Genomic DNA, 25,243 nt, shown 5'->3' with positions numbered 1-25,243 from the left:
CGCGGTTGCCAACCTGCCCATGAGTTTGCCCAGTTGTTAAAAGATGCGGTGGCTACTAGTCCTGATTTAATTCTGCTGGGCAGCTTTATTAATTCTTGGCCGTCCGATGCATACGGGTCTATGTCGTGGATACACAGAACGGGTAGAACTAGTTGATGAGGGCGTGACTGAGTCCACGAGGTGGCGCCAGAGCGTTTCACGAGGGAGAACGGAGAGCACAGAGAGAGTTTCACGGAGGAGTAGAGGAGCGGCGTGGAGCGAGCGGAGCGAGCGGAGTGAGCGGAGCTGCGGCGGCGGCGGCGGCGGCGTCTTCACCGGGAGCTGAAGCTGAGCCGAAAGCCGTTCCCAAGCTGTCATCGAGCCGCCTAACCAGCCTGCCAGCCTGCCAAGCCGCCAAGCCACCTCCAAGCTGCCTGCAGACCTAAAGGTGAGCCGCAGTGCGAGGCAGCCGCCAGCAGTACATCGCGGAACCAGGAGCAAAGCCAAGCAAAGCCAAGCAAGGGGGGGGGGGCCTTTACAAACAAAGCAGACAATTTGATAATAGACAACTAAAGAAATCCGAGATTCGCCGGCTTAGGAGTTCTGTGAGTTCTGTGAGCCGGCCCTGCAGAGCTTGGGCTGTAAGGGGGAATAGGGCGTGGGAGATGAAGCAAGAATAACGTGCACGCTTCCACATTAAGGACTTTGGACACCGGGGGCCCGCCACACCCTCTTCACGTCCTTTTGACCTCAGAGACTATGAGGGGCTGAGGGGGTTTGAAGGAGACGGAGCTGGGGACATGATTCAGGGGAATAAAAAGCAAATAACGAGCTAAACAGTAGTACAGCTCAAGGCTTCTTGAAAAGAAAACGAACGTTCAGCGAAAGCAGTACAGACTCCAATAAAAGACAATACAAAGTGCTCCCCAAGAGACTTAGGGCGCATAGGACACAGGAAAAGCACCAAGCTGGGCACCGTGAGGAGACCTCAGTCCCAGGAAAGAAGGTGGATCAGCAGCAAAAATCTAGGGCTGCGGGCTGGGCCTTGTGTGCACTAAGGAACACTAAGGAGCAAGGAGTATTTTAGAGCCAAGGAGCAAGGGAGTAAGGAAGCCAAGGGGCTGAAGGAACTGGAGGGGACACGAGGGGTCTTTAAGACTCTAGAGTATCTACCAGGAGAATTTCGGAGAAACCCTGAGACACCCCGAGATACTCGGAGAGCTGAGGACAGCCAGAGTCAGCTCAATAGGCAGAGGTAAAGTCTCAGAAGGTGTGAGACGAATACTGGGTATAGCCTATCTAACAGACAAGTGTACTCCTTTGACGGCAGCTGTCACTGCGGCGGCAGACGGGCTTAGGGAGTCTTGGTCAAAGAAAAACAGTATACGAGCCGGAAGGAAAAAACATCCCTGAAAATTGTAGCTGGAAGATGAGGTCAGGAAAAATTTGACAGCCTCAAACACAGAAAGCAAAAAGAAGGTTGGCCACAAAGGGGAAAAAAGAACAAGGGAACAAAAGCAATTCAGAAGAGTGTGGTAAAATTAAATTACCTATACTTAATTTATGCGGTAAAGTTCAATAAGAATAACTCATAAAAATAAGAGGCAAAATCCGTGATATTTGAGGTTTTCAAAAAGGGGTTTTATTCCTTAAAAAGGAATTAGGTATTTGGCTCGAGCCAAGGTGGCATACCATTCCGTCACCACGTAGGTTCGGGAAGGGACTGACAGACAACATTTTATTAACAATCATTCATATATATAGTCAATGCATTACAGTAATGTCATATTGCAGAAGGCGTAACAGCTGAGAGGAGAGATAAGAATGCATATACGTAATAAAAAGGCGTTACAATAGGCGTGCATGAAGGCGTGAACTAGAAACATCATTAACATGATGTCACAAGTAGGTGGATCCATAAGTGAATCCTGCAGTGTCAGCAGAAATACATGGCAGAGATGCGCGCGCAGCAGCATGACGTGTGATTTACGTGTAACTGGAGGGTGAAGGGGGACTTGACATTTAGCCCTACATGTGGAGACAGAAGTCTGGGATGTCAGATCAACCTAATCCCAAATCGTATCTAATATCTCATGTTTAAGAAACGGCATTATCTGGAAGGAAAAGGTCTCTCGGACAGAGGCTATCCTATACTGACTGTGAGTGCGTGTATGAGCGCCTACGTGTCTGCATGAGATGTGAGGGGGCATGGGCCTACCATGGAAACAGGAGCTATGAATTACTTGCACAGAGACAGTGAAGCCGGGCCCTTTGCTCTGCAGCTGGAAGGATGTTTACTTGAACTACGAGACAGGAATGTATTTTCGAGGAGCGGAGCAGATAATTCGAAGGTTGAATACAGTCTTGGCAGGCAACAGGCTGAACCAAGCGCCGTTAGCCGCACAGGGAGTAAGGCAGAGGTCACGGGTACAGAGGCAGACCCAGGCTGAGGCATTCAGAGTCAGAAGGCAGGAAAAAGCTCGATGGCAGAATTCAGGGCCTACTTCGCCAGGGCTGAAAAACGTGTAAAGTACACCACATAAAGACGTTGGCAAGGCATACTTAGGAACGGAATATTCAACCCATTCATGATGGAACTGAAAGAGGACATGTTAACGTTAGACGCAAATGTATTTGCGTCTTCATAGCTGGAAGTGGAGGGAACATACATGTACTTGTAGCGCGTACACGGAGTCGTTGGGGTCTAAGATAGGGGACACAATTGATCATAAAATTTATATTTCCTCATCCCCTCCTTGTCCCCTAAGGACCCTTCATGATATATCGATCCTCATAAATCGATCAATCTGTTCGCGTAACATCATTTGCTCTTCTTTCTTCTTTTCTCGTTTTGAATGGGAATTTGAATGCGGAATACATGATGTGGCGCACAAGCCGCAAATCGCTGGTCCACATTGTAAACACAGGCAACAACTGAATACTATGAGAAGACCAATGCCTAGGAAGGATAGGATCCAAGCGGTCAATGTTGTCCAGAACCAACCGGACCAAGTCCAGGTGCCTGGATTCTGATGTATCAAACTTGCAATCTTATGAAGACGTGTTATAGCTTTATATACCGTTGGCGCGTTTTCTGGAATGAAAACACAGCAACTCGACCCGATGACCTTACAGGCTCCGCCCCTATCTGCTAGGATGACGTCAATGACGAGACGATTTTGAAGAACAACAACCCTCATGGCAGACTGTTCCTCTGTTAAGTTGCCTAGAACAGAAGTAGTTTCATTCACTACCGCTTCGAGGGTTCTAGTTAATTTGCGTATCAGTTTACTATTAAAGACAGCACCTAAGTAGGGGAAGAAACCTTTATTGAAGTCTGTGTATTGCTCCCATGCCGTTTCAGTGTAGTCGACAATCGGGAGATCTCTTCGAAGTCTATTGTTTACTAGATTGGTATTTCTGTGATAATCAGGAGGAGCTAGGAAAACAGGTGGCAAAAGGAATGCAATATAACAGGTACCATCCCAATCTGGAGGTAAGCGTATGTATGCGGTATAGCCACAAACAAAGTAGGAATGACGAGTAGCTCTGAATGTAGACTTGCCTTGATCACTGAATTCGACCACAGTAGTACATTTACTATGACCTAAGTGTACTGAACCATTCTTTCTAATACATAATTCACCTGTGACTGGTAATACTGACATAGCAGGTAATACTGGTGCAGCTTCGGATTCAACAGTTAGGATCATGAGGTTAATTGTATAATTACCTAATCCATATACTTCATTTTCTAGCTCAGTTCCTGTTCTAGTGGGGAGTCCCGTCTTGTCAGGGTAACAGGCTTTAAGCAGAACTAAGTTCAGGTTTCCCCAAACCCAATTCCCATCAAGGACAGCAATGTCAGAATCTAAGGAATTAATCAATCTAAACCACGCACCACATGAGCCGTTGTGAGTGAACGGGGACGGAAAGAGGGGCAGAACTCCCTTGTATTTCTGGTATGGAGGGAGTCGGCCACATATCCAACAATTTGTAGCGTTATTGGTCAGATGGGAGTGATGTAACATACTAATGAATGTGTTGTTGCGCAGCGCAAGTCTGTAAGACAGTTCATGTGGAGGTAATTCGCTAAAAGAATGTTCGGCAGTGACATTGTAAGCAGATTGTGCATGCTTGAAGATAGGGTAGTAGATATGCAGTAATATACTGGCAGCAATAATCAGAAGGCTTAGAAAAAACATAATCAATAATGTCACTATACAGTGACTACGGAGTGATTTACAATATGCACGTTTCTTGAGTTGTCTCTGTCTATCTCTCTCTCTATCTCGGTCTAGGGGATACATGTCAGAAACTAATTTAACCGATTCACCTAGGGGAGGACTTAAACAATTAAACTGTCTGACTTGGTAGACCGTAACTTTAGTCTATATTCTTCGGAGGCGGTTTTCTCAACCAGGGGGAGTTTTGAATCAGTCTGTGGAGGAGGGCAGGGCTTAGAGTCCAAGTCCGAAGGGAGTCCGTGAAACTTTTTAATGTGACTCGAATGCAGCCACCCTTTACTGCCCTCCACTTTAACGGCGGTCCTCGTCGTCAGAAGAACCAACTTCGGGATTTGCCAGCGGGGCTCCAATGGACTTCTCCGGTCGAAATTACGAACGAAGACAAAGTCGCCAGGGACCACTTCATGGGGCTTCACCTCGGTGTTGTCGGGAAAGGCGGCAGCTACCTGTGAACGACAAGATCGTAGTGCAGACATCAAGGAGGCAAGGTAATCTGTCAGCATAATACAGTCAACATCTGTGATTTTACGAGGTATAGGCGTCCCCCACATATTTGGTGGCCTACCAAAGACCACTTCATACGGGGATAGCCCGGTTCGAGAATGCGCCACCATCCTCATATAAAAAAGGGCAACTGGCAAGGCTACTATCCAGTCAACGCCTTTCTCTCTACATATTTTTTAAAGTCGGATTTTCAGAGTCTGGTTATGACGTTCCACGAGACCTGCTGCCTCGGGATGCCGGACACAGTGGAACTTCCACTGATAGCTTAACAGGAGTGTAATGTGTTTCACAAGCTCGGATGAGAATGGCTGACCATTATCTGAGTACACGATACGGGGCAAACCATACCGCGGGAAGAATTCACGAACCAGCTGCTTGGCAGTGGTCGGAGCAGTGTAGTCTGGGACTGGATATGCTTCTGTCCATCGGGAAAGTGCACATACAACTACGAGGACATACTTGAATCCTCGACAACGTTCCATCTGGATATAATCCATCTGGAGGACTTCAAAAGGGTGATCGGGAGGCTGAAATCCACCTTGCTCTACGGGGATGCTTTTACCTGGATTGAACTGACAACAAATCATGCAAGTACGCACTTTTTGTTTGGCTGCTGCTCGTAAGTTTTTATTGTACCATATGTGTTGAATACTGTCTAGCATGGCCTTTTCTCCTAGGTGTGCGGGACTATGTACTGTGTTAATGATAACTTGAACCATGGAGTCGGGGAGAAACCATGTCGATTTTCCCTTTGTCATCCATCCTTGATCTGTTTGGATCCCTCCTAGTTCAGTCCACTTCTTGATTTCGTCTGGTGTGGCATGTGTCTGTATGTCAATTACATCATGTGCGGGATCCCTGACTGTCAGGCAGTGTGTCAGTGTCGGAACTATTGTCCTTGTCACGTCAGTTATATGATGTTGATTTTGAGCAGTTTGCTTAGCTGTTCTGTCTGCCAGGTCGTTACCCTGGGAGATAATATCGGTGACCTTTGTATGTGCCTTACACTTCATAATAGATATCGCGGTAGGTAGATGTATTGCATCTAACAGAGCTTGAATGAGGGGACCGTGTTGGATGTTGGCACCGTGAGAAGTTAAGTAACCTCTCTCTCGCCAGAGGACTCCAAAGTCGTGAACGACTCCGAATGCATAACGTGAATCAGTGTATATGTTAACTTTCTTATTCTTGGCTTGAATACAGGCTTGTGTCAGAGCGATGAGCTCTGCTGCTTGAGCTGACAGGGTGTCGATACAATTGGTTTCTATAACTTCGGTGTCTGTCGTGACTGCATAGGCTGCCACTAATTCACCTGTACCGGTTCTCATGCATGAACCATCCACATAAAGTGTCAGGTCTGGATCTGGTAATGGAACATCCGTTAAGTCTTGTCTGGGTTTCGTCGTGATAGTAATGACTTCAATACAATCATGTTTCAATGGATCTACACCATTTAGTGGCAAAAGTGTGGCAGGATTTAATGTGCTACAGCGTCTGGTTTCTATGTGTGGTTGAAACAATGTCAATTCATACCCTGTCAGTCTTGCTATGGTCAAGTGTTGGGTCTGTGTACGGTTTAAAAGAACTTCCACGGAATGTGGAACTTGTACTGTCAATTGATGTCCTAACACTATGGAATCACTTTGTCTGATTGCTAAAGCTGTCGCAGCAACTGATTTCAAGCACGCAGGCAGAGCCTGGGCTACTGGATCTAATGTGCTAGAAAAGTAAGCACACGGTTTGTGTGAACCTGCTTGTTCCTGAGTGAGGACTGACAAGGCAGTACCTTCACGTTCTGTGACAAAAAGTGTAAAAGGCTTACTATAACATGGTGTTGCTAAAACAGGTGCTTGACATAAGGCTTTGTTTAAGTCCTCAAAAGCTTGTGTATGTTCCTGAGTCCAAGGGAGGACAGTCGATGTCGGTGCCTCCTGTGTTGTCAACTGAATGAGTGGTTTTGCTAGAAATGCATATTGGGGAATCCATTGTCTGCAGTACGAAGTGAGGCCTATAAAAGCCCGCACCTCCTTTTGTGTCTTCGGTGGTGACATGTTTACAATTAACTGGATGCGGTCAGGAGTGAGCTGTCTCCCCACTTTGGACAGCAAGTGACCCAGGTACACAACTTGCTGAACACAGAATTGCAGCTTCGAAGGGGATACCTTGTGCCCCTTGTCAGCCAGAAAATTTAAAACCGTCAGTGATGCCTTTTCACATTCGGGTTCGCTTCGGGCGGTGATCAGCAGATCATCGACATACTGGAGCAGAGCGGTGTTAACAGGCATGTGAATACTGTCGAGTTGTCTTTTCAGTGCTTGGCTATAGATGCTGGGGCTTTCTGTGAATCCTTGAGGTGCGCGTGCAAATTTGAAACTTCGTCCATTTAAACTGAATCCGAACAAGTATTGGCTTTCCGGATCGATTGGGATGCTAAAGAAGGCGTTCTTGAGGTCAATTACAGTAAAGAACGTCGCTTCTGAATCAATGGCTGTCAATAATGAAGAGATATCTGGAACCACAGGATACTGTGGTACAATGCATTTATTCAATTCGCGCAGATCAATAACTAATCGATAAACAGGTGGTGCATTTGGATCAGTACGTTTAAGAACTGGAATGATAGGAGAATTACATACATTGGAGTCGGTTTCCACAACCACTCCTTGTGCAATGAGCTCGTCAATGATTTTCAGTAAAGCCACTACAGCATCTGGGGGTAACTTGTATTGCCGAATTCGTGGTAATACCACTCCTGCTTTGAGTGTGACTCGATATGGTGTAATGTGCATACAACCTACATCAGTGGGGCCTTGCGCCCACAAGTGTGCAGGGACATTCTGTAACCGGTGATCCATGTCTCTCAATACATAGTGTCCTTTAAAATCTCGCAAGAATAATCGCACTCCTTCCGGAGAACAGCATATTATAGCTCCTAAAGCCTTCAGAGTCTTTATACCTAGCAAGTTTTCTGGGCATGATTTTGTAAGCAATAAATCTGTGGTCCGTGTCAAAGGGCCAACTGCAAGAGGAAGGGGTTGTGATACTTCATTAATAATAGGCTTTCCTGAAAATCCAAGGGAAACATTCTGTGAGCCTGAGAGGGGTGCCCCTGGAACCTCATTGTGGCTTATCGTGGTCCTGCTTGCCCCTGTATCAATAAGAAACTTTCTGTCTTTCCCTAATACTTGACTGTGTACATAAGGACCTTCTTGATCTACAGGGACCTCAATAAGAGGCAAGCCAAACTCCCTCTCTAGGCTGTTTCATGTGTATCGCTGATAATCGGGGTAGTCATTTTGTGCATACTGGTACATCTGTTGTGTCGTGTTCTGTGTTGCAGTAATGGGCTGTTGCTGTGGTACTGCTACAGTCTGTGATGAAGCTGGCATAGGCGGAATATGTTGTATATTCTGGGGTACTTGATGCTGGGCCTGATCTTGTCTAGGGGGACGCGGTCTCTCCTTGGTCTTACCCGTGGAGATATTGTGTTTCAGAACTGCACAATCGTTTATATAATGACCTGGCTGTTTACAATAGTTACAGACTCCTTTAACAGGAGCCGTCGAATTACTGTGCTGGGTCGCACCCTTTTTGTGACCGTCAGCAGGAACTGACTGGGCAACTAACATTTTCGTGTCCTTCATACGTCTTTGTTCATGTTCTTGTTCTTCTCTAATTCTATTCTGGTGATACTGTAACATTTGTAACATTTGTGAAGGGGTATTAGCTTGCCAAGTACTCTCGACTTTCAGTACTCTGTTCTTTACCTGGGGCAGGGAATTCTCGACTAATTTCGTTACAAAATGGTGTGGATATGATTCGCTACTTGGTTTCAGGCCGCTGTTAATACCAAAACATTTTTCAAAACGGGAATAAAAATCACTAGTGTCTTCATCGGGTTTCTGTTTGCAGGCTGAGATTGCACCCCAATCTTCCTTTTTCGTACTTAATAAGCGTGGCAACACTTGTACTAACAGTCCTGGTAATGCTTTAACTTTGTCCCCAAGCCCTAGGCCTGGAAACCGAGTATTTTCTTCGTTTTCTAATGCAGCCCACTCAATCTTTGCATTTCCTACTTCCCATTCTTTTTCTTTGAGTTTCTCGTAAATGCCGGCAGGCAGTAGTACTTTCAGTATTTTCATAAGGTCAGGATAAGTGTAATCACCCATGAGTAACATATCTTTTATTTCACGGTGAAAACCTGCGGGATCTTTGTCATGGCTAGGTACTAGTTTTTTCATTTCCAGTAATTCTATTTTTGTTATGGGTGTGTACACAAACACACGTCTAAGCGTATTATCAGGATTCTGAACTGGGTGCACTTCTCGTAACGGATTCTGTCTGTCTATGTAATACATTTTTCTTTCCATGGAATGTGCTGAATCAGACTGTGGACACAGGAAGGCACTATATCTGTGCCGATGTTCTAAAATCACTTTAATTAGATCGGTACCTAGACCTCTCCATTTATTCATGAGCAGTTCTGCTAATATATCCGGCAGGGGACCTGGATCAGAGTGTTGGCTTCTATACAATAAGAGCAGGTGTTGTATCATGTACGTACCAGCTAAACGCTGTTCACTTGGTGTCATGTTCAAAAATGTGTGTGCTAATGCATCATCACTATATTTCTCAGGGTTGTCAGCCCATTGTACTGCTGACCTAGCTAATTCTTGTTCATCCATAGAATCGAGTACATGGTACCCCATTCGTTCTCGAAGTCTGTTATCAGTGGCTTGGAATAAGTGTTCAGGAGTTCTCGGATTACACATGGCTTCTTGAAAAATTCTTTTACTTTCTGGACGTACTGGGCGCATTGAATTATTAAAGGGTCTTCCTTTACCTACATACGCTATCGTTTCTCTAACTGGTAATTGTGCTTGTCCTGTCGCCGTTTCTGGTTGCTCCTCCTCCCCTGAAGACTCAAACTTGTCTGATTCTATTTCTGGTTCTGACTGTCTTGTTTCATGTATTTTTATTACTACGCCTCTGATTCTTTGATACATGTTTTTTATACAATTCTGTTTATCGTGGTTCCCGTCTGCTATATTCTGACCCCATCTATGAAGTGCTTTCATTTCCTCCGGGTCTACACCCGGCCTATCTTGTTCTCTTATTAGGCAGTTTATAAAAAACCGTAATATCTTGGCTTGAGTGTCAACTTTCTGGTGAGCCATGGCCTGGCCAATACTTTCAGGGCCTTCCCCTGTTTGAACAAAATGATATATTCTGTCTAGATGATCAATCATTCCGGGTAGTGTCAATAAAAAGTTGGTGACCCGTCTTAGTCGTACTGATGCGAGTATTAATCTTTCATCATTTCTACCGGGTACTGGATCATATCTACAATCCCCGAGACGCTCTTTTATTATATCAAAATCGGCTGCCCGAGGTGTACGTTGTTGTGCTAGGTCCCTATAAGTCCATCTATGTGTTTGTGGTGGTGTCTGGAAACCTGTCGCGCCTCCGGATGCGCCTCCTGAGGCGTCGGCTCCGAAGGGATTGTTTGGGTGTAGAGTAAGAAGATTAGTTGCAGGTAGAGGTGGAAGAACTGCTGGAAGACCAGGAGGGACATTCGGGACGGGAGGAACGGGAGGAGGAGTAGCTTGTCGCGGAGGTGGGGGCTGATTATCTCGGGGTGGAGCGCCGCCAGGAGGAGGTGTGCGTGGCGGTGCAGTATTAGCATATTCGGGGGCTACATCATCTAGATAGGAAGAAAGGAAAATGTCCTTTGCGGTTTTCTGATGCATTTTAGTCGGGAGCATTGGAGGTGGTAGATCTTTTGGTAACTCCGGGGTGGCCTTAGGTAAACCTTCGGTTAAAAGAGGGTACATACCATTCATAAGTGTGTTTCGGTGTCTATCTACTTGTTCTATTTTCACTCGGATACCTTCCTCAACTAATACGTTTTCTTGGGCCTTGTCTGAATCCTCTTTCCTTTTCTCTTCTTTTCTGTGTGCTTTTTCTGTGCGCCTATGCGATTCTTTGCGCCATAATTCAATGGCATCTTTCTGTGACTGTCTGGCTTTCTTTTTCCATAATGCTTCTTCTACTCTCATGATGCAATCTGCATCCCATGTCCCAGCAGCGGGCCATCTCTGATTCTCTGCTAGATCCTTGGTGTAGTCCACCCATAACTCGAGATATAAAACGGCATCTAGGCCATGTTTGTGGTACATAAAGTACCCTGGAGTGTCCCTAGGTGGAATGGGAACAGCTTCCTCGAGTATCCCTTTTCTAGTGTTTATTTGTCTTAATTTAGAGAATAACGGCATCTTAAAATCAGGCTACTTGATCCTCACTCAGATATGAACACACTGAACACAATAATCACAATAATGGAGATCGAACAATCACTCATACCACGACATTTTGAAACACATTAAAACATTTTAAGACGAACAACAATGATTAGAATAAAACTAGCTAACTGCATGATACTAGATGTACTGCTAAACAGTACAGATACACTGCTAAACAGTGCAGACAGGATATACCGCTGAACAGTACAGATACACTGCTAAACAGTGCAGACCAGGTCTGTGTACCCAAACCCGTCTTGACCGGCACAAACTAATGCGCACGTCTAGATGCGTCCCCAGCAACGGTACTCACCGGGAAGCACAGAAACGGAAGGCCTCGGAAACCCTGGACTGGACTGGACCGGACTGGATTCGGACTTGACTCGTGACGCAGATACTTCGGAACTTCGGAACCTGGTGGGCCTCCGTATACCTCGGATCTTGCTCTCTCAGCTAGGCTCTGGTCGGGATCCTCCGCACTCCTCACCGCCTCGTCTGGGTGTTGATCGCAGCCTCAGTCACCTCCATTGGCCTGAGGGAGATACAGGAAATCCTGCGGGTACGCGTAGTTGTCCGTCCGGCTGTGGCAGGGGGCTAGGCCTGCAACGCACCTCCGGCGCGTGAGATGGGGGAGGGGTTCCTATTCGGGCGCCAACTATGTGGTAAAATTAAATTACCTATACTTAATTTATGCGGTAAAGTTCAATAAGAATAACTCATAAAAATAAGAGGCAAAATCCGTGATATTTGAGGTTTTCAAAAAGGGGTTTTATTCCTTAAAAAGGAATTGGGTATTTGGCTCGAGCCAAGGTGGCATACCATTCCGTCACCACGTAGGTTCGGGAAGGGACTGACAGACAACATTTTATTAACAATCATTCATATATATAGTCAATGCATTACAGTAATGTCATATTGCAGAAGGCGTAACAGCTGAGAGGAGAGATAAGAATGCATATACGTAATAAAAAGGCGTTACAATAGGCGTGCATGAAGGCGTGAACTAGAAACGTCATTAACATGATGTCACAAGTAGGTGGATCCATAAGTGAATCCTGCAGTGTCAGCAGAAATACATGGCAGAGATGCGCGCGCAGCAGCATGACGTGTGATTTACGTGTAACTGGAGGGTGAAGGGGGACTTGACATTTAGCCCTACATGTGGAGACAGAAGTCTGGGATGTCAGATCATCCTAATCCCAAATCGTATCTAATATCTCATGTTTAAGAAACGGCATTATCTGGAAGGAAAAGGTCTCTCGGACAGAGGCTATCCTATACTGACTGTGAGTGCGTGTATGAGCGTCTACGTGTCTGCATGAGATGCGAGGGGGCATGGGCCTACCATGGAAACAGGAGCTATGAATTACTTGCACGGAGACAGTGAAGCCGGGCCCTTTGCTCTGCAGCTGGAAGGATGTTTATTTTAACTACGAGACAGGAATGTATTTTCGAGGAGCGGAGCAGATAATTCGAAGGTTGAATACAGTCTTGGCAGGCAACAGGCTGAACCAAGCGCCGTTAGCCGCACAGGGAGTAAGGCAGAGGTCACGGGTACAGAGGCAGACCCAGGCTGAGGCATTCAGAGTCAGAAGGCAGGAAAAAGCTTGATGGCAGAATTCAGGGCCTACTTCGCCAGGGCTGAAAAACGTGTAAAGTACACCACATAAAGACGTTGGCAAGGCATACTTAGGAACGGAATATTCAACCCATTCATGGTGGAACTGAAAGAGGACATGTTAACGTTAGACGCAAATGTATTTGCGTCTTCATAGCTGGAAGTGGAGGGAACATACATGTACTTGTAGCGCGTACACGGAGTCGTTGGGGTCTAAGATAGGGGACACAATTGATCATAAAATTTATATTTCCTCAAGAGACAACCGGGAGCGACCAACCTGATCAGGCACATATCCCCATGACAGAGCTTTTCAAGTTCGGGGGGGACAAAATGAAGTATAATTTTCAGTTCACAAAAGAACAAGGGGCGGTAATATCAAGCAGTGGTGAGGGTGCAAAACCTCAAAATAACCCGAAAAAATTAACCCATTCGACGCCATCAAGTAAAAAACGCAAGATGAGAAATGTCTCGGAAAAAAGTATGAGTCCCAATCTCAAAGAAAAATCAACAATAAAGAATTGGCTGGTCAAAACCACGGCACAAGTCCATGCAACCTGCAATCAAACAAAGCTAACTTCAAATTTAACCCCTAATGATATTAACAAAAATAGTCCAGCAAACTTTAATCAGAGCACCTCAGGATCCCGAATAAATCTATAGAAAAGCGCACAAAAGATAGAGTGGTCCAAATCATTCTCTATCTTCGAAGAATCAGAACTGCAGAGAATGCTTGAAGAAAATACACACAAGGAGGCCGACCCAATGCAACTGAGTCTCGAAAATTTGAGTAAACTGGAAAAACTCGAAAACACCGATAAAAGGAAGGATAATGGAGAAAAAAGGAAGCCAAGTGATGTAAATAATTAATTTACTCTCTTAATTTCTATGCAGGTAAGTACTTAATCAATAATAACTCAATCGAAATGAAGGAAAACAGAGTCCGTGGTGTAAGAGTTTCAAAGGGTTTTATTCCTCATAAAGGAATCAGGATATCATGTTCTGACCACCACACAGGGTGTCAGAAGGGATAGATGAGCGCGCCAACGTTTTTTGACAATACATAGCTTATATACTTGATTTACATCATAACGTTCAATGTAAGAGGCGTAACAGCTGAGAGAAGACAAGATAACAGTATACACGTGGTGCTAGTACATCATCAAGAGGCGTAAACTAGGCGTAACTAGGGTGTGTGCTAGAAACGTCACTGATAGGTGACGCAAGTGGGTGGCACCAAGGGGTGGTGCTAACAGAATGTTGCAATGTCAGCAGAAATCGGAAGCTTGGATGCGCGCGCAGCTGCATGACGTGTGATAGACGGGGTGCAGGGGACTTGACATTTACACTGACGGAAAGAGACAGAAGTCTGGCATGTCAGATCAACTTGTACTTCTATCATATCTGATATCTGGTGTTTAGGAACTAAGCTATCTGGGCAGAAAGGTCTCTAGAGCCAAAGCTATTCTATACTTGCTAGGAGTGCGTGTATAAGCGCCTGAGTGTCTGTATGAGAAGCGTGGGGGCATGGGGCCTTCCATGGAAGCATGGCAACAGAAGCTATGAATTACTTGCATAAAGACAGGTCGGCCCTTTAGCCCTGTAGCTGAGGAAGGATGTTTACTGAAGCTAGCAGGCTGGAATGTATCTTCGGGGAGGAAAACAGATAACTCGAAGGTTATAGTCAATCTTGGCAGGCAGCAGGCTGAGCTGAGCACGGAGGGCCGCGCTAGAAGTAAGTCGGAGTTCACGGGTACGGGGGCTGCTTGGGCAGAGGCCCTCGCAGTCAGAAGCCAGAGAAGAGGCTCGGTGGCAGAGATTCAGGGCCTACTTTCAGCCAGGCTGAGAAACGTAGGAGTATACTTAAAAAAGACGTTGGCATAGCATACTTAGGAACGGACCATCAAACCCATTCATGGTGGGTCTGAAAGAGGACAAGTTAACGTTGGACGCAAATGTATTTGCGTCTTCATAGCTGGTACAGGAGGGAAGTTACATGCACTTTTAACTCGTACATGGAGTCGGTGGGGTACTCGCTAGGGAACACAACATGACCATAAAATTTATATTACCTCATTCCCTCCTTGTTCCCTACGGACCCTTCATGATATATCGATCCTCATAAATCGATCGGTTTGTTCTTGTAACATTATATGTTCATCTTTCTTTCTTTGACTGTTTGAAAGGCAACTGGAATGCTCAATGCAGGATGTGGCACACAGTCCACATATCGCTGGCCCACACTGCAGGCATAGGCAACAACTGAATACTATAACAAGACCAATGCCTAGGAAGGATAAGATCTTCCATCCCCAAGCCGTTAACGTAGCCCAGAACCAACCGGACCAAGTCCAGGTGCCTGGATTCTGATGTATCTGATTTGCAATTTTATGTAAACGGGTGATAGCTTGATAGACAGATGGTGCATTTTGTGGAATGAAAACACAGCAACTTGACCCGATGACCTTACAGGCTCCACCTCTATCTGCCAAGATGACGTCAATCACAAGACGATTTTGAAGGACAACAGTCCGTATAGCAGACTGCTCCTCTGTTAAGTTACCTAGAGCGGAGGCAGTTTCGTTCACTACTGCTTCAAGTGTTCTCGTTAATCTGCGTATTAATTTACTGTTTTGGACAGGTCCTAGGAAGAAAAAGAATCCTTTATTGAAATCAGTGTACTGTTCCCATGCCGTTTCTGTGTAGTCGACAAGGGGAATATCTCTTTTGGGTCTATTCGGTGCAAGATTTGTATTTCTATGGTAATCAGGGGGAGCTAGGAAAACAGGTGGCAGAAGGAATGCAATGTAACAGGTACCATCCCAGTCTGGAGGCAAACGTATGTATGCGGTATGACCACAAACGAAGTAGGAATGACTGGTAGCTTTAAAGGACGACTTACCATGGTCACTGAACTCGACCACAGTAGTGCATTTACTATGGCCTACGTGTACTGAACCTTTCTTGCTAACACATAATTCACCTGTGACTGGTAATACTAACATATGGGGCAAAACTGGAGCAGTTTCAGATTCAACAGTGAGGATCATAAGGCTAATTGTGTAATTACCTAATCCATATACTTCATTTTCTAGATCAGTTCCTATTCGAGTGGGAAGTCCCTCTTTATCAGGATAACAGACGTTGAGCAGGACTAAGTTCAAGTTTCCCCAAACCCAGCCCCCTTCGGAAACAGCGATATCAGGATCTAAGGAATTAATTATTTTAAACCATGCTCCACAGGAGCCATTGTGAGTGAATGGGTACGGAAAGAGGGGCAGAGCTCCCTTATAATTCTGGTAGGGAGGGAGTCGACCACATATCCAGCAGTCTGTAGCATTACTTGTCTGATGGGAATGGTGTAACATACTAATGAATGTATTGTTGCGCAGCGCAAGTCTGTAAGAGAGTTCATGTGCAGGAAGTTCACTAAAAGTGTGTTCAGCAGAGACATTGTAAGCAGATTGTTCACGCCTGAAAATAGGCCAGTATATAGGTAACAGAATGCTGGCAATAATGAGTAGTATACTGAGAATAAACATGATTATTAGTGTCACTATGCAGTGACTACGAAGCGATTTGCAATATGTTCTTTTCTTTTCCTCTCTCTCTCTAACTCGATCTAGGGGATACATGTCAGAAACTATTTAACCGATTCACCTAGGGGAGGACTTAAACAATTAAACTGTCTGACTTGCTAGATCGAAGCTTCATACGGTAAAGTTCTTGAGGAGTCTTTTCTCTTTTAGGCACAGTAACGTCTTGTGCTTCAACACAGTCTTTGGTGGGGGTGGACGAGTCAGAGTCCTGTTTCAGTCCGTTTTTTAGTTCATTGCATAGTTTGATGTGACTCGTGTGGACCCACCCCTTTCTCCCCTCGATTTTCACGGCGGTCCTGGTGGTAAGCAGAACGGTCTTTGGAGACTTCCAGCGGGGCTCCAGCGGACTTTTCCGGTCGAAATTCCGGACGAGTACCAGGTCCCCTGGACGGACCTCATGCGCCTTCACATCGGTGTTGTCAGGGAAGGCTGCGGCAACCTGTGAACGACATGATTGGAGTGCAGACATCAAGGAGGCAAGGTAATCTGTCAACATGTTACAATCAACATCAGTGATCTTTTTCGGAACGGGCGTCCCCCACATATTCGGTGGTCTGCCAAAGACCACTTCGTACGGGGATAGCCCTGATCTTGAGTGGGCGACCATTCTCATGTAGAATAGTGCCACGGGCAGGGCGACTATCCAGTCGACCCCTTTTTCCTGACAGATCTTGGCAAGACGGATTTTTAGTGTCTGATTATGCCTTTCTACAAGGCCAGCTGCTTCGGGATGTCGGACACAGTGGAACCTCCACTGATATCCTAGCAAGAGGGAAACTTGTTTCATCAACTCGGACGAGAACGGCTGTCCGTTATCTGAGTACACGACACGGGGCAAACCGTACCGTGGGAAGAATTCACGAACCAACTGTCTGGCAGTGGTCGGAGCAGTGTAGTCTGGGACTGGGTATGCTTCGGTCCAGCGGGACAGAGCACAAACAATTACAAGGACATACTTAAATCCTCTACAGCTATTCATCTGGATATAATCCATCTGGAGGACTTCAAAAGGGTGATCGGGAGGATGGAATCCACCTTGCTCAACAGGGACGCTTTTACCTGGATTGAACTGACAACAGATCATGCAAGTACGCACTTTCTGTTTTGCTGCTGCTCGTAAGTGTTTGTTGTACCAGAGATTCTGTAAGCTGTCTAACATGGCTTTCTCTCCAAGATGGGCAGGACTATGTGCTGTATTTATCATGACTTGAACCATTGAGTCGGGGAGAAACCATATAGATTTTCCCTTCGTCACCCAACCTTGATCTGTCTGAATCCCTCCTAGTTCAGTCCATTTCTTTATCTCCTCTGGAGTAGCATGTGTCTGGATGTCAATTACGTCTAGGGCGGGATCTCTAACTGTCATACACTGTGTCTGTACTATTGTCTTTGTCACATTAGTAGTCTGGGTGTGAGTCAGTGCTGTATGTTTTGCTGTCTGGTCTGCCAGGTCGTTACCCTGGGAAACGGAATCTGTGACTTTAGTATGTGCCTTACATTTCATGACTGATATGCCCGAGGGCAAATGTATTGCTTCTAACAGTGCTTGAATGAGGGGGCCATGTTGTATCTTGGCCCCATGGGAAGTCAGAAAACCTCGTTCTTGCCAGAGGACTCCGAAGTCGTGTACAACTCCGAAGGCATAGCGGGAATCTGTGTATATGTTAACATTTCTGTTCTTGGCTAGAATACAGGCTCGGGTCAGAGCGATGAGCTCTGCTGCTTGAGCAGACAGTGTGTCAATACGATGTGTTTCTTTAATTTCAGTTTCAGTGGTCACGGCGTACGCGGCCACTAATTCTCCTGTACTTGTTCTCATGCATGAACCATCCACATAAAGTGTCAGGTCTGGATTTGTCAATGGGACATCTGTTAAGTCTCGTCTAGGCTTAGTTACTGCATTAATTATTTCTATACAATCATGCGGAGCTGGATCTGTCATAACTGTAGGTAACAGTGTTGCTGGGTTCAGGATGCTGCAACGTCTGATTTCTATGTGTGGCTGGAATAGTGTTAATTCATAACCTGTCAGTCGTGCTATAGTTAAGTGTTGAGTCTGGGTTCTGTTTAACAAAACCTCTACAGAATGTGGTACTTGAACTGTTAACTGATGACCTAAAACAATTGAATCACTTTGTCTTATTGCTAACGCTGTTGCTGCTACTGACTTTAAACACGCAGGGAGTGCTTGAGCTACTGAATCCAATGTACTAGAAAAATAAGCACAAGGCTTATGTGAACCTGCTTGGTCTTGAGTGAGGACAGACAACGCTGTGCCATCACGTTCTGTAACAAAAAGTGTAAACGGTTTGCTGTAACATGGTGTCGCTAAAACTGGTGCTTGGCATAAAACTTTCTTTAATTCTTCAAAAGCTTGTGTGTGTTCCTGAGTCCAAGGGAGGACAGTCGAAGTTGCTGCCTCCTGTGTCGTTAACTGGATGAGTGGTTTAGCTAAAAATGCATACTGGGGAATCCATTGTCTGCAGTACGAGGTGAGGCCTATGAAGGCCCGCACTTCCTTTTGTGTCTTGGGTTGCGGCATGTTCACAATTAACTGAATGCGATCGGGAGTGAGCTGTCTCCCCACTTTGGACAGTAAGTGACCCAAGTACACAACTTGCTGAACACAGAATTGTAGCTTCGAAGGAGACACCTTGTGTCCCTTGTCAGCCAGGAAATGTAAAACTGTCAGTGATGCTTTTTCACATTCGGGCTCACTTCGTGCGGTGATCAGCAGATCATCGACGTATTGTAGTAAAGCGGTGTTAACTGGCATTTGAATACAATCTAGTTGTCTTTTCAGTGCTTGACTATAGATGCTGGGGCTTTCTGTGAATCCTTGAGGTGCGCGTGAAAATTTGAAACTGCGTCCATTTAAACAGAATCCGAAGAGATATTGGCTCTCTGGATCAATAGGCACGCTGAAGAAGGCGTTCTTGAGATCAATTACAGTAAAGAACGTTGCTTCTGAATCAATAGCAGTCAAGAGAGATGATATATCGGGGACCACAGGATACTGTGGGATAATGCATTTATTCAATTCTCGAAGATCAATCACCAACCGATATACTGGCGGTGCATTGGGATCAGTACGTTTAAGAATCGGAATGATGGGTGAATTACAGATATTGGAGTCGGTTTCGACGACCACTCCTTGGGCAATGAGCTCTTCAATGATTTTCAGTAAAGCCGCTACAGCATCGGGTGGTAACTTGTATTGTCTGATTCTGGGTAATACAACACCTGCCTTGAGGGTAACGCGGTATGGTGTAATGTGCATACATCCTACATCAGTTGGGCCTTTTGCCCACAAGTAATCAGGTACATTTTTCAATCTGACGTCAAACTCACGAAGAACGTAATGACCCTTGAAATCCCGCAGAAAGAGTCTAACTCCCTCCGGGGAGCAGCATATTATAGCTCCTAGAGCCTTCAATGTTTTAATTCCTAATAGATTTTCCGGACATGATTTTGTTAGTAACAGGTCTGTAACGCGTGATAATGGACCCACAGCCAGGGGAACTGGTTCTGATACTTCATTTACAATAGGCTGTCCTGAAAACCCAAGGGAAACATTTTGTGAGCCTGAGAGGGGTGCCCCTGGAACTTCGTCATGACTTATTGTAGTGCGACTTGCCCCTGTGTCAATTAAAAACTTTCTATCTTTCCCCAATACTTGACTGTGTACATAAGGACCTTCTTGATCTACAGGAATCTCGATAAGAGGCAAGCCACCTTCCCTCTCTAGGCTGTTTCATGTATATCGGGAATATTCGGGGTAAGCAGACTGGGCATACTGGTACATCTGTTGTGAGACTTGCTGAGTTGCAGCAATGGGCTGTGGCTGTGGTACTGCTACGGTCTGTGCTGTCTGTGCAGATGCATGCATGGGCTGTGTATTCTGTGTAGACTGATGCTGGTTATGGTCTTGTCTAGGCGGATGCGGTCTCTCTTTAGTTTTACCTGTCGCTATGTTATGTTTCAGAACTGCACATTCGTGTACGTAGTGACCTGGCTGCTTGCAATAATTGCATGTCCCTTTAACAGGAGCTGCAGCGTGACTTGTCTGGGTCGTACCTTTCCTGTGACTGTCGGATGGGACCGTCTGGGCTACTAACATTTTCATTTTCGTGTCTTTCATACGTTTCTGTTCCTGATCTTGTTCTTCCCTAATTCTATTCTGGTGATATTGTAACATTTGTAACATCTGGGAAGGCGTATTTGCTTGCCATGTACTCTCGACCTTATACACTCTATTTTTAACTAACGGTAGGGAATTCTCGACTAACTTTGATACAAAAAGATGTGGGTACGACTCGCTACTTGGCTGGAGGCCACTATTGATAATAAAACATTTCTCGAATCTTGAATAAAAGTCGCTAGTATCTTCATCATGTTTCTGTTTACAGGACGAGATTGCATCCCAATCCTCCTTTCTAGTTGTCAATAATCTGGGCAGGACCTGTACTATTAAACCTGGTAATGCTTTCGTTTTGTCCCCAAGGCCTAACCCTGGAATCCGTTTTTTCTCTTCGTCTTCTATTTCTGCCCAGGCAATCTTTGTGTCTCCCACCTCCCATTCCTTTTCCTTTAATTTCTCGAATATCCCCGTAGGCAATAATACTTTCAACATTTTCATGATATCATCATATGTGTAGTCCCCCATCAGTAACATATCTTTGAGCTCTCTGTGAAAACCTGCGGGGTCTTTATCATGGCACGGGACTAATTTCTTCATTTCTAACAGTTCTAACTTAGTCAGAGGCGTGTGTACATACACGCGTTTCAAAACCTTGTCCTCACCCATAACAGGGTGTACTTCTCGTAAGGGGTTCTGACTTTCAATACCACCCCTGCACTGCATATGGTACATTTTCCTTTCTGGGGGTGGGGCGGGGACATATTCGGGGCTTACAAAGGTATCATATCTGCGTCGTTGTTCTAGAATTATTTGAACTAATTTTGTACTTAAGCCTCTCCATCTATCCATCAGTAGTGCTTCCAGTGTCTCGTGTAAGGGACCTGGATCGGAATAATGTTTGCTGTATTTGATGAGAAGGTGCTGAATCATGTATACACCTGCTAATTTCTGTTCGTCGGGGGAGAGGTTCAGAAATGTCTGTGCTACGGTGTCATCATTATATATGTCTGCATTTTCGGCCCATGATACCGCTGATCGGGCTAATTCTTGTTCATCCATAGAATTGAGTACATGGTACCCAACTCGATCTCGAAGCCGTTTGTCAGTTTCCTGGAACTGATGCTCAGCAGAATTCGGATTCGTTAAGGCAGAGAAGAAAACTCTCTTGCTTTCTGGACGGATACCCTTCCTAAGATAAGTTCCCTTACCTACATATGCTATAGTGCTTGTAGTCGGTTCTGGTTCTTCAGATTCTTCTTCCTCCTCGGAGGGAGCCTTTTCTATCTCTTTCTCGTGTACTGCTATCACTGCTTTCTTAATCTTTTTATACATGGCCTCTATGCAATTTTGTCTGTCATGTTTTCCGTCGGCTATATTTTGACCCCACTTATTCAATGCATCTAATTCACTCTGATCTGTTCCGGGCCTGTCTCGTTCTCTTATTAGACAATTTATGAAAAATCGTAGTATCAGTGCTTGCATGTTAACTTTCTGTTTCTCCAGGGCATCCTTAATACTGTCGGGGTCCTTTCCCGTTTGAACGAACTCATATATTCTATCTAGGCGCTCCTTCATTCCTGCATAACATAACAAACTATCAGTAGCAGATCTTAACCGTAATGACGCTAATATCATTAAGTCGTCCTGTCCGGGTTCTGGATCATATCTACAAACTGACATATTTTCCTTTAATGCGTCAAGGCGGGATGAATTAGAAGAACGGGGGGATCTGTGCGTAAGAGGACTCTGCATACCTCTGAGATTTAATCTGTGAGTCGGTGGCGGGGTCTGGAGACCCGCGGTCGCACCTCCTGAAGCGGAAGCTTGGGCATTATCTCTGTGTGCAGTCAGTATCTGAATTTGTCTTTTAGTAGGATCTGATTGAAGTGGTTTCGGCAAATCAGTTTTAGGTGAGGGAAGTGGCGGGGCTGGCGGAACGGAACTAGCCTTTTTCGGTGTCGGCTGAGCGTGATCTTGGGGAGCAGTACCACCCCCGGCCCCGTCAGTAGGCAGGGCACGAACAGGCAGATTGGTGTAAGCTGGCGCTACATCTTCGAGGTATGAATTTAGGAATATGTCTTTAGTAGTCTTATGCATTACTTTAGTTGGAACTAATGGTGACGGCAAATTTTTCGGTATTTCTGAAATGGCGTCAGGGGTACCATCGGCCAAGAGATACATGTTGTTCACTTTGCCATTTTGGATACGATCTATTTGTTCTACTTTTACTCGAATTCCCTCAGTAACTAATTCGTTTTCTTGGGCCTTTTCTGATTCTTTAAGCCTGTCTTCTCTACGGAGTGCTCTATCAGCACGCTTACGTGATTCCTTACGCCAAAATTCTATGGCGTCTTTCTGAGATTGTCTAGCTTTCTTTTTCCGTAATATTTCTTCTACCTTTATGATGCACTCGGCATCCCATGTTCCGTTAACTGGCCATCGGTATCTTTCCTCTAGGTGCTTGGTATAATCTGTCCATAACTCTAGATACAAGATGGCGTCTATGCCATGCTTATTATACATGAAATTACCTGGAGTGTCCCTAGGGGGGATTGGAATCTCTTCCTCTAACATCCCTTTCCTAGTTCCTATCTGCTTTAACTTGTTGAAAAACGGCATTGTGCCTACTTGATACTGAAATGCTTGATCCTTAATACTTAATTTCGCCTGTAACTATTTAAACAAGAAAACACAATAATGCACAAAACAATCACATTCATACCACGACATTAATCACATGAAATATTTACAGACATAGCTAACTTCCCCCTACTCTGAATGTACCGCTCAACGATACAGATACACTGCTGTAACAGTGCAGAAATTCGGAATACTTTATATACTGCTAAACAGTACAGATACACTGCCTAAAAACAGTGCAGACCGGACTTGCGTACCCAAACCCGTCTAGATACGACCCAGCAATGGTACTCACCGGGAAGCACGGAAAACAGAAGGCCTCGGAAAACTCGACTGGACTCGACTTGGAACTTCGGAAAACTTCGGAGAACTTCGGAAAACTTCGGAAAACTTCGGAAACCTGGTGGGCCTCTTCACACCTCGGACCTTGCTTCCTTCGGCTGGGCTCTGGTCGGGATCCTCCGCACTCCTCACCGCCTCGTCTGGGCACTGATTGCAGTCTTCGTCACCTCCGTGTGTCAGAGGGGGATGCAGGAAATCCTGCCAGTACACGTGTAGTCCGTCTAACTGATGGCAGGGGACACGGATTGCAACGCACCTTCCGGCGCGTGAGGTGGGGGAGGGGTCCCTATTCGGGCGCCAAAATGATGTAAATAATTAATTTACTCTCTTAATTTCTATGCAGGTAAGTACTTAATCAATAATAACTCAATCGAAATGAAGGAAAACAGAGTCCGTGGTGTAAGAGTTTCAAAGGGTTTTATTCCTCATAAAGGAATCAGGATATCATGTTCTGACCACCACACAGGGTGTCAGAAGGGATAGATGAGCGCGCCAACGTTTTTTGACAATACATAGCTTATATACTTGATTTACATCATAACGTTCAATGTAAGAGGCGTAACAGCTGAGAGAAGACAAGATAACAGTATACACGTGGTGCTAGTACATCATCAAGAGGCGTAAACTAGGCGTAACTAGGGTGTGTGCTAGAAACGTCACTGATAGGTGACGCAAGTGGGTGGCACCAAGGGGTGGTGCTAACAGAATGTTGCAATGTCAGCAGAAATCGGAAGCTTGGATGCGCGCGCAGCTGCATGACGTGTGATAGACGGGGTGCAGGGGACTTGACATTTACACTGACGGAAAGAGACAGAAGTCTGGCATGTCAGATCAACTTGTACTTCTATCATATCTGATATCTGGTGTTTAGGAACTAAGCTATCTGGGCAGAAAGGTCTCTAGAGCCAAAGCTATTCTATACTTGCTAGGAGTGCGTGTATAAGCGCCTGAGTGTCTGTATGAGAAGCGTGGGGGCATGGGGCCTTCCATGGAAGCATGGCAACAGAAGCTATGAATTACTTGCATAAAGACAGGTCGGCCCTTTAGCCCTGTAGCTGAGGAAGGATGTTTACTGAAGCTAGCAGGCTGGAATGTATCTTCGGGGAGGAAAACAGATAACTCGAAGGTTATAGTCAATCTTGGCAGGCAGCAGGCTGAGCTGAGCACGGAGGGCCGCGCTAGAAGTAAGTCGGAGTTCACGGGTACGGGGGCTGCTTGGGCAGAGGCCCTCGCAGTCAGAAGCCAGAGAAGAGGCTCGGTGGCAGAGATTCAGGGCCTACTTTCAGCCAGGCTGAGAAACGTAGGAGTATACTTAAAAAAGACGTTGGCATAGCATACTTAGGAACGGACCATCAAACCCATTCATGGTGGGTCTGAAAGAGGACAAGTTAACGTTGGACGCAAATGTATTTGCGTCTTCATAGCTGGTACAGGAGGGAAGTTACATGCACTTTTAACTCGTACATGGAGTCGGTGGGGTACTCGCTAGGGAACACAACATGACCATAAAATTTATATTACCTCACAAGTAAGCCAACATCCCCACCAATAATCCTAACATCAAGCCCAATTAGACAACCGGCCGATAAGAGCCAGGTCTCCGACATAGGAAAGAATATAACAAAAGAAGATCAGCATATACCAATTTCTTCCTCAGAAAGCCCAACCAGATCAACAGGGGCACAGCCGCTACAAACAAAAGAAAAATCTATACTCTGGGGGGATGTGCTCCTAAAAAGCCTACAACAATCAATCACCGCGCTGAATTTCCAATCGAACAAACTCGATGTGCAGGTAGATCTGATGAATCTAATGGCATCACATATATCGGGAATAAATCTAAAATTGGAAAAAATTTCGTTATACCTTAT

General features: G+C 45.4%; 1 long non-coding RNA gene across 1 annotated transcript; it reads left to right on the top strand.

Moving 5' to 3' along the window:
- The first annotated feature begins 164 nt into the window (after positions 1–164).
- Positions 165–25,243, top strand: LOC147696954 (uncharacterized). The gene is made up of 3 exons (XR_015299126.1): positions 165–1,511; positions 12,912–13,503; positions 24,902–25,243. It is a non-coding gene; the product is annotated as an uncharacterized LOC147696954 (long non-coding RNA).

The sequence above is a fragment of the Lissotriton vulgaris genome, chromosome 8, assembly GCF_964263255.1.
Source record: "Lissotriton vulgaris chromosome 8, aLisVul1.2, whole genome shotgun sequence".
In the NCBI taxonomy this organism is placed as follows: domain Eukaryota; kingdom Metazoa; phylum Chordata; class Amphibia; order Caudata; family Salamandridae; genus Lissotriton; species Lissotriton vulgaris.
Note: the sequence above shows the minus strand (reverse complement) of the source record. Positions and strands in the feature narration are given on the sequence as shown.